This window comes from Triticum dicoccoides, unplaced genomic scaffold (assembly GCF_002162155.2).
Source record: "Triticum dicoccoides isolate Atlit2015 ecotype Zavitan unplaced genomic scaffold, WEW_v2.0 scaffold90037, whole genome shotgun sequence".
Lineage (NCBI taxonomy): Eukaryota > Viridiplantae > Streptophyta > Magnoliopsida > Poales > Poaceae > Triticum > Triticum dicoccoides.
In genome coordinates, this window is record NW_021308802.1 from 11050 (window position 1) to 21417 (window position 10368).

At 52.3% G+C, this 10368-nt stretch overlaps 1 pseudogene; it reads left to right on the forward strand.

Annotated features, from left to right (window-relative positions):
• The first annotated feature begins 8173 nt into the window (after nucleotides 1–8173).
• LOC119348364 lies at nucleotides 8174–10096 on the forward strand (annotated as a pseudogene).
• Nucleotides 10097–10368: the final 272 nt, after the last annotated feature.

Consider the following 10368-nt stretch of genomic DNA (forward strand, 5'->3'; position numbering starts at 1 on the left):
GAGACATGCATGGATTAGTTAGTTACTTAACTCGTTCTGACCTTGTGATCAAGAACTTGTCAACCAGCTGACTTGTTGTATTTTCTATGTCCAATTAACCGGGGGATTAGTCCGTAGGAAGGAGTAACAGATTACTGGGTTTTTTTGCTACGCGGATAATTTCAAGAGACTACATTTGGCAGCATAAGGAAATAGCAAACACGCTGATGTGACACAAATTAAAGAAAAAATAAAGGGTTAGAGTAACATAGGTAGATACCGTATCATGTTAAATAGTAAGATAGGTAGATACCGTAACATAGGTAGATACCCAAGGAACCGACCGAGATGCTGACACCTTTCTCGACGGACGGCGATGAGCCAAAGGGAGGCCAGAATCTGACTGGAGGAGGCCAAGGCTCTGCACCAGGAGGAGGAAGCCGCGCAGCTGCGCCATGAGCACACAGCGGCGGCCGATTAGGCCTGCGGTGATGCCTGACTTGCCTTTTCAGCGTGGGAGGTGCCACCGGGTACGAAGCCATGCTTACTAGGGGCGTGTTTGGTTGCCCGCACCGAGCCCAACCAGGCCCGCGCGGGAAGGGAGATGCCCGTTTGGTTGCCTGGTTTTCCTGTTGGGCCGGCATCGCACGCTTCTCAAAGCAGCCCAGAGCCTGGCTCGCTGGAAACCCTGGGATCAGCAGTTTCTCGCGAGCCAGGCTGAGTGCGGCGCGAGGTCGCACGGGCGGGAGCGAGGCGCGAGCGAGGGGGGATGGCGGGAGATGGTAATCTGGCGCGCCGTCCCGGCGCCAAATTAGTCTCACCCCCCTTTCGCTCACTCACCCATAACCACTGCCCCCCTTTCTTCACTACTGCCTCACCACCCGCGGCGGCTGCGATTTCAGATTTGCGCTATAGGCGGCGGCGGAAGAGGCGGCGGCGTTTGCGGCGGATCTGATGCTCCCCTTGTTGTTGCCCACTGTCTGGTCGACCTAGTCTGTGCCATGGCTCCCCCTACGCCGTCCTCGTCTCCGATGCCGGTAAGCAGCACCCCTCCCCCTTTGTTAGCTCAGTGGTTAGGCCGTTAAGCTAGGTGTAGGATCGATTTCCCACTAAACGAACCGTCGATGTCGACTAGGTTATGGACGCACAGATAAGGCTGATAATCCAGGAAACAACACTGATTAGTGTGATTTAGGCATGGGTCATGTTCATGCACCAGAGAGCTGTTCGTCGTGCTGGGAGACCTTTCATCCTCTATGGTCCATTGTTTTCCCGGGAACATGAGATGATTCAAAATCTGAACTACATCTACAACTGCAATGACATCGAGGCTCTGTGGATGCTTAGAATGAAAAGAGCACCATTTACCAGGCTTGTTGAGACCTTCAGGAGCAGAGGGCTATTACAAGATAGCATCAACACCAGTGTCGAAGAGCAAGTGTCCATGTTCCTCCATGTTGTTGGCCATAACCAGAGGTTCAGGGTCATTCACAACACATTCAGGAGATCAATGGAGACCATCTATAGGTACTTCAAGCAAGTGCTTTTTGCTATTGGGGAGCTTAGAGGAGAGATGATCAGGAGACCATCTGGTTAGACTCCACCCATGATTTGCAGAAGTCCAAGATGGTATCCGTACTTCAAGGTGAGCATTGACAATATACACTTTTCATGGCTTGATATGCTTGTATTGTTCAAGTTGAGCACTACACAGGCTTGTGATGCCATTTTCAGGACTGCATTGGGGCAATAGATCGTACTCATGTCACTATCAGAGTTCCTAGGTCATAGTCTGCAGCATACAGGGGGAGGAAGCACTACACAAGCTAGAATGTGCTTGCTGCTGTTGACTTTGATCTGAAGTTCACATTTGTGCTAGCTGGCTGGGAGGGGTCAACACATGATGCAAACATTCTTACTGACAACATGAGTCAATCTGATGGGATCAACATCCCCGACGACAAGTTCTACCTTGGAGATGCTAGCTATGCATGTCGGCCGGGTATTCTTCCACCCTTCAGGAAAACAAGGTACCATCTCAACGAGTTCTCTGGTAGGAACTTTCCTAGGACTACACATGAGCTGTTTAATCTCAGACACTCCAGCCTTAGAGTAACTGTTGAGACGGCATTTGGAGCTATGAAGAATAGGTTTAAGATCCTGGATCAGAAGCCATTCCACCCATACTCCACTCAAGTTAAGCTAGTTCTTGCTTGTTGCATTCTGCATAACTGGATTCTCCAGTGGGGCTTTGATCAACACGTGCCTGAGAGGAAGAGGTCGAACCTGATGATGTTGTTAGCTCTGGCCATGGTGTGGAGGCATTTGACAATGACGCTTGGAAGAACAAAAGGTTGGAGTGGCAGAGGCAATGTGGCTTAACAGAGGTCAGTGCAGGATTTGAAGAAGAGGAAGAAGCAGCAGAAGCACAGAAGAAGAGGAAGAAGCAGCAGAAGCAGAAGAGGAAGATGAAGCAGCAACACCGATGAACTATCCCCTATTTAGCCAATGGCTCTTAATGAACTGTCATTTGATTGTAGTTAGGATGAACTGTCATTTGTTTAACTAGCTGGCACTATGTTTAGATTGTGTGTGGTAAGGTCACCACTAGTTAGAAGTGGTGACAACACCTTATGCAGGTTGCAACCAAACACCATGTCATATCTGCACCTAATGCAATACGGGCAACCAAACGCTGGGTCAAAAATGATTGTCTCATGCAACTAGGGACATGCAGGCAACCTAACTATGTGCATCTGATTTTTTTTTGGCCTGCATCCCCTCAAACCGGCTCAATAGAGCCAGGCTCGCCGGGCCAGGCTGAGTCGGCAATGTAACCAAACACGCCCTAGGTCACCGACCGTTAGCTTGTGTAGGTTAGATTATTTTTTATGAAAAAAATTCGTTTGATTTAAATGAAACTTTGTGAAATTTCGTACTTTTGGTCGTAAAATATACAAAAATTAATAAGTATCGCTCCGTTTGCAAGAATTTCATCCAATTTTTTGTTAAGTATTTGTTCAAATTTGATCATACATTTGGTGAGTGCGATTGGATGAAGGCCACCCCTATTTCTGTTCATGTAAATTTTTTGGTGTCCGTTTTGGTGAACCGCGACGGAGTTGGCCTAGCAGATTATTTATCATGTAATAATACGTACATTCCTTTTGGTTACACACATGTCCTTTTCAAAATGTCCTGCCAAACGTAAGCAAAGTGGAAGTGGGCACTCCTCTTGTGTCCAGGCAACGGCCAAAGTTCAACGGTCCATGCGTGTGGGCACTCCTCCGGGTACAAGACATCTCTTCTCTTTCATTTTTTTTCTTAATTAATATAGGAATACAAGTTACTCCCTCTGTTCCATAATATAAAAACGTTTTTTACACTACACTAGTGTAGAAAACGTTCTTATATTAAGGGACGGAGGTAGTACCTTGCAAAGATTAGGGCAAGGTTGGACACATGTATGGAAAACATCATTGAGAGGACGACAAAGCAGTAGAGTATGCAACGGAGTGCAACGTTGACACTGAGATTTCCTTGAATCAGTCGACCTCGTTAAAATCCAGGGTGCATCACGCAGCTGCTTACAATACATGCACAAACACACGCCAGACCCTTCCTTCCCCGTTGGAAGGACCATTCATTCATAATTCATTCAAGCTATATGCTAGTATCTCAAAGCCAAAAAGTTGAAGCCGAGGAACAAACAAAGCGGCGGCGACGACGACGGCGACGCAGAAGCAGAGCTCCGGTCCCTGGAAATAGGGCCAAACTTCTCTTCTCTGCAAGGAAACGGGTGAAGAAAGAACCGAGCTTGGCTAATGCCCGACGCCGGGGCTGGGCACGGACCGCATCGACCGCGCGGCCCTCGAGAACCCTCTCGGCGCCGATGCCACCTTGCCGCCATCGTTGTCGTCGCCATGGGGGCTCGGCGACAGTTTGAGCACCAGGCCGCCTTCGAAGTGCATCACCTTGCCGCCCTGCTCCTCCGCCACCAGCAGCTTGCGGCCTTGGCACGGCGAGCAGCGGAGCAGGACCAGCAGCAGCACGGCGAGGAACGGCCACGCGCACCTCTTGCTACTGCCGGTACGAGCAGGGGAACCCATGCCGAAACCGTAATACGACGCTGCTCTGCTTCTGTACGTGCTCCGGGCCGGGGCAGAGGTGATGGAAGAAACGGAGCTCGTGTTGCAGAAATGGTGCTTAGCTGGCGAGTAGCTACGCTGCCTGCCTTGGCAGAAGATGACTTTGCTCTGGAGCTGATCTGATGGGGCAGAGAGGCGCGCTCTCGCTCGATATATATAGTGAAACCCGCGAGCGATTCCAGTTGGAGTAAAGCTCCCGTGTGGAGAATTCTTCGTGACCAACTGCCGGCGGCCGGCCGGAGAAAACGCCTTTGTTTTCTCTGGAACGGCGCAAGCAGCAGTCTAGTTTTATTCCATGTATAGCTAAAGCGATAGTCAATGAGTGCCTTGCAAATATAGTACGGCTTTGCTTCATGTCATGTGGAGAAATCGTAGAGATTAACAAGAATTGAAATGTGTTATATGCCGGCGACGACATGCGTGTGTGAGTTATTTAATTTGTTCCGAGTTCTGACCTTGTGATCAAGCATCCGTCAGCTAGGTGACTAATGCATTTTCTATGTCCAAATTAACCCAGGGATTAGCATACATGAGTAACTTATTACTGTTTTTTTACACCGAGAGTTTTGATCGTGAGACTACATTTGGCAGCATAAAGCGTCTTCTCTGCTTAACTAACCAACCGCACGAATCATCGATTTAATTACATGCTACACCTGAGTTATAGTAGGCTTTAGTAGCAAGTAGCGTTCTTAACCTGACCTAGCTATGAAAATCAATAGAAATACATAGGCTATTTGGCATCGGAATGTGGGCACGTTAACCAATGGTTAGCAAAAAAAAACCCAAGGAATCGATGGAGACACAGACACCCTTCTGGACGGACGGCCAAGGGCGAAAGGGAAGCCAAAATCTGACTCGAGAACGCATTGCAGTTGCAGGAGACATCTGTGCCTTTTTCGTTCCCATCTGCTCGCTCGCTCGCTCGTGTCTTCATCATGCAGCCGATCGATCGATAGAGCGAGGTCGGCTAGGCTAGCTTGCTAGTTTCGTCGTGGAGAAGGGATTACGACATATTCGTGGCTTTTGAATAGTGTTGTTAAAATACCTGAAGCTTAGATTTCTAGGTTATCATGATATCATCTATCCCCGGACGAACATTTCTATGTTATCATCGCGGCCGGCCATGATGGATTTGCGAAAGGGGGAGAACTATCCTGGCCAAAGTTCGTAGGCATGCATTTTTAAATTTGTCGATTGGGTCCAAAGTTTTACTCCCTCTGTCCGGAAATACTTGTTGAAGAAATGAATAAAAATGGATGTATCTAAAACTAAAATATGCCTAAATACATCCATTTCTCCGACAAATATTTCGGGACGGAGGGAGTACTTACTAGGACGACCCAATTAGCCTCGTGCAGAATATGCCAAAGCAGAGGACATGGCTGGTGTGTCTCTCTTGAGTGGGCCCATACAGATTGAATGACAAAGTGCACCTCAGGGTGAAATCAACAAATGTGTAAAACATTGGACGGCTATGTAGGTTCGACATGAAAGCATGTTTTGTGTTGTTAGGGCATCTCCAACCCATACCGCAAACCTCCCGCATGCGTCTGGACCGTGAAACTCATCCAACGTGGTCTTGTATCGGTCCATGGAGCGCTTCAGACGTACTTTCTCCCGCAAACCGAACACAAACGTGGGGAGGGGGGGGCATTGCGGGAGTCTGGACCGCTTTCAAGCCCGCTTCTAACCGCCCTGACCCAACCAAAACCCCTCTTTCATTCCACGCGATTTCGGTCAGTGCCACCCCAGAGCGTTAGCCCCCGCATTCCGGTCAGAGCGGGCGCGGCCGCTCACTGGCGCCGACATTTAAGCGATGTGCCGGCTGAAAGAGCGCTGCCTGCGCCACTTCCCATTGAACGCGACTGATGCGCATTCGAATGACACGACGGCCGCCCGTCCGTCTGTTTGCCGCCCACAGTGATGGCACACAGTTGCCGAGGTGTCTTCTTTGGTGCCACCCGTCCGTCCCTCTATCGCCCATCATTTCTATGTAAACTGCTGCCCCGGACATAGCCGCTGTCATTCGCCTCTGATCCCTCTCCGCACCAATCCCACCATGGATTACTCCCTCGTCAAAACTCTCTAGGACGAGCTGATGTCGGACCAGAAGAAGGAGATGTCCGTCATTGCTGCCGGCTGGCTGGCTGACCGGCAGGCAACCGAAGGACGCTCCCGACGACGAACCGGCGTCACCCTACTCCTCCGCGCCAACCTTGCTGGTACATTGCACCTTGAACATCGGCGAAGCCCGTGTCCATTATATGGACATGGTGCGGAGCAGTTCTGGGAGGCGTAGGCCGACGCCGCCTACAACTACCACCTCCTCCAGGAGCACGTGCAAGTGGAGGAGCAGCTCGCCGCCGGTATGGTGGTCGTGTCGGACGCGGACCTAGTGGAGCAGGACAAGTTGCTCGAGTCCTACCACTCCGCCCACGAGATCCGCCTTGCCCACTGGCTGTACTGCCAACGGGTGGCGGTCGCCTACAAGGAGTGCGACGACGTGGGTGAGGCGGTGTTCGGCGAGACCAACAAGGAGGAGCAGGAAATCACCGAGGCTGCGACCCGCTGCGACAACCTTGAAGCCGACACGTCCGCAGACGTCGCCGACAGCGAGGAAGTGTAGTGCACGGTAGGTCGCCATCGCTCGTGCCCCTGGAAGGCCACTGCTCCTCCCCTCCCGTCGATGCCAAGCCTGGTGGGCTCTGCATCGGCGGTCGATTAGTCGCTCTGCGACTTCGTGGAGGCGGACAACTCCACTTTTCGGGTCTCCGGAGGTGGAGTTGTAGAGCGCCGAGGCGGAACTGAAGAAGACAAAACTTCAGTTCTCGAGGTGCATTGCCAGACCGAGGGAACGGACGCCGCCACGTCGGCGGCCATTTAGATTAGGTATTAAATGTACATTCAGATCCGCCGCCGCCGCACCGCTTAGTTGCCGGACACGCGGAACGGATGCCGCCGCCGATGCTCCACCGCTTAGTTGATGTAAATATAATGAAATCTGTCATTTTATATGATATGAAATTTGGTCATGTTTACACGAATTTCGCCCGGTTGGGTCGAACTGTTGTTAATATGTGTCTAAGGTGGGATTTGGCCTCCTACATCCATGTTCATGGACGGATGCGGGAGGAAATTTGCGGATTGTCGTTGGAGATGCCCTTAGTTTGTTACGCATGTTGCAAATCGACGCGCGAAAATCTTGGTGTTGTTCGGTTGTGAACCTTGGCGTATGCATGCACCTCGATCGCTCCACCGTCTGTTTGCCGCGAACGGCTCTCCCGAGTCGCCGGAGTAGGACGACTGTGGAGCATCGATACAAACACGGCCATCCCCGTCCGGCGTGTCGCCGTCATGCCTGCTCGGAGCACGCCCGCGCCGCCGTGACCGCGCGCGTGTCATAGCTCAGAACATTATTTTTCAGGGCGTCGCCATCGTGGCGCTGCCATGCATCATCATGCAGCAGAGAAAGCCGCGCACGGACAGCAGCACAGCAGGCTCTCGTCTCTTTCCCCGCCCGTCGCTAGCACGAGGCAAAAATAGCATCCGTGCAAGCGCAGCGCAGCGGTAGCCACTCGCGGCCCGGTACGTAGACGTAGACGGCGGAGGCCCGCGCGACGTGGCAGCGGGTGGCCAAGTTCCGTTCCGCCATTCCAGCCAGCTCGCACGACTGGGACGGACGGACGGACGGACGCGTACGAGGTAACCAACCAACCACCCACCCCACCCCTCGCGCGCAACCAGCCAAACCACGCGCAGACGATGACGGCGATCGATCGGAGCCCGGAACCCCCTCCTCCTCCGGCCGCCGCCCAGGTAGCGATCACGACCACGACCACGATCGCACCCCCCTCGCCCGCGCGCGCGTGACTCTGCCCGCCGTCGATCAGGTAATTAATTGGTTTGCTATGTATGATCTCCTTCTCGTCCGGCCCCCGATCAGGGCTGGCATAAACGTGTGATTCCGTTGGATACTGATGCTGATTACGGCCGCCGACCGATCGATCTGGTGGATCTTATTCTGTGCGTGGGTGCGTGCGCAGATGAGTGTGTCAGGGTCGGAGAGCGGGGCCTCCGCCAACAAGCCCAAGTGTATGTCACCATGATTGTGTCGCATTCTTTGATTTGATTTCCCTATTTTGCCGAGAGAAACAAAAATGCAGGCGCGCGTGCTCCTGTGACTGATTAAATTCCCGTTCCGTTTTGGCAGATTCTAAATTCACGCAGCAGGAGCTCCCGGCATGCAAGCCGTTGCTAACTCCCGGAATCGTAATTATTACTCCATTCGTTTCTCTTGTGATGATCGTTGCAAATGTAACATCGATTTATCAACCTGAATGTAACATGAAACCTTCGATTGATAGGTCATAGGCGCCTTCTCGCTCATCGGCATCATCTTCGTCCCGATAGGGCTCGCGTCCCTGTCAGCGTCGCAGGAGGTGAAAAATTCAGACAAGCGCAGATGCAGTGCTATATGAACAAAATGCATTTCATCTTTGATGTTCCCTAATTTGCCGCTACTGCAAAATGCAGATTGTTGAATTGATAGATCGATACGATGAGGAGTGTGTTACCGCCAGCGACAAGATCGGGTTCATCCAGGACTCCAAGGCCAACAAGGCGTGCACCAGAAAGATCACGGTGCGATTCAGAGACACATTTTCTCATTCAGAAATGCGCCTGAACTTGAACAGAGGCAGCCCTGAAGATAACAGCTGGGCGTCTTTGTGTTCAGGTGCCCAAGCGGATGAAAGGCCCCATACACGTCTACTACCAGCTGGAGAACTTCTACCAGAACCACCGGCGGTACGTCAAGAGCCGGAGCGACCAGCAGCTGCGCGACAAGGACTACAAGGACCCTAAGGCGGTGATCAAGGCCTGCGACCCGGAGGCCACCACCGGCGACGGCTCCCTCATCGTGCCCTGCGGCCTCATCGCCTAGAGCCTCTTCAACGACACCTACGCCTACTCCGTCAACAAGAAGTCGGTGACGGTGAACAAGGAGGACATCGCCTGGGCCAGCAACAAGAACAGCAAGTTCGGCAGCAACGTCTTCCCCGTCAACTTCCAGAAGGGCGGCCTCATCGGCGACGGCAACCTCAACGACAAGCTACCTGTCTGTCACTAATCAAGTGCAGATATAAGAGCTTCTGACGCAGCATGCATTCTGAACTTGGGCTGCATTCATTGAAATTTTGTAACAGCTGAGCGAGCAGGAGGACCTGATCGTGTGGATGCGGACGGCGGCGCTGCCGACGTTCCGGAAGCTGTACGGGCGGATCGAGGCGGACATCATGGCGAGCGACGAGATCACGGTGGTGATCCAGAACAACTACAACACGTACAGCTTCGGGGGCACCAAGGCAGTGGTGCTGTCCACGGCGTCGTGGATCGGCGGCAAGAACAACTTCATCGGCGTCGCCTACGTGGCCGTCGGCGGCATCTGCCTCCTCCTCGCCATGGGCTTCGTCGTCCTCTACATCGTCAAGCCAATGTAAATACTAGCATCTGACATGTTTATGTGCAGATAATTCATTGTAAAGCAGCAAATCAATGTAAGGTTGGATTTTGTTCAGGGCCCTCGGGGACCCCGCGTACCTGTCGTGGAACAAGGAGGCCGCCGAGTACTCACACTGATCGAACACGATGCTGAAATCACAAGGCCCGTTTTGTAGATGGATGCAACAGGGATAAAACGGTTTAGTAGCTGCTGTGCTCTTTCTGGCTGTTATTAGCTGGGTTTGGTAGTTGATGCAGGCAGCGTCTCAAACGTTGCTTTCTATACCTTCCTAAGCATAATCTTCTGACGATGCATGGTCTGAGGCTCCGGTTTGTGGCTCTCCCAGATCATGATCAGCCTACGCGAGATGATCTAGGATTTATCTAGGTGCGGCTCTTTTGTTTCCTGTTCAGTAGCTGTAAAACACATTGTGGTTTCTGATAACGAAATATGTATCTGGCAACTGTGTGGCAGATTGCAAAACTGCCAAACGCATCGAGAGGCGTTCGATCCAAATCCAATGAGGCGTTCCCTTCCCCACCTTCTTCCCCAGTGGCCAACGCGCCTCCGCCACACGCCTCAAACCTCGACCCCGCCGTTCGCCTCACACCCCCGGCTCCGGCGCAACACGCCTTCCCTCCTCACCTAGCCGGCTAGCCCCTGGCACCTCCGCCTCCTTTCCCAGCCGCAAGGGCCTCCGGGTTCCGGATTCTGGCGAGATCCGCAGCCACCTAAAGC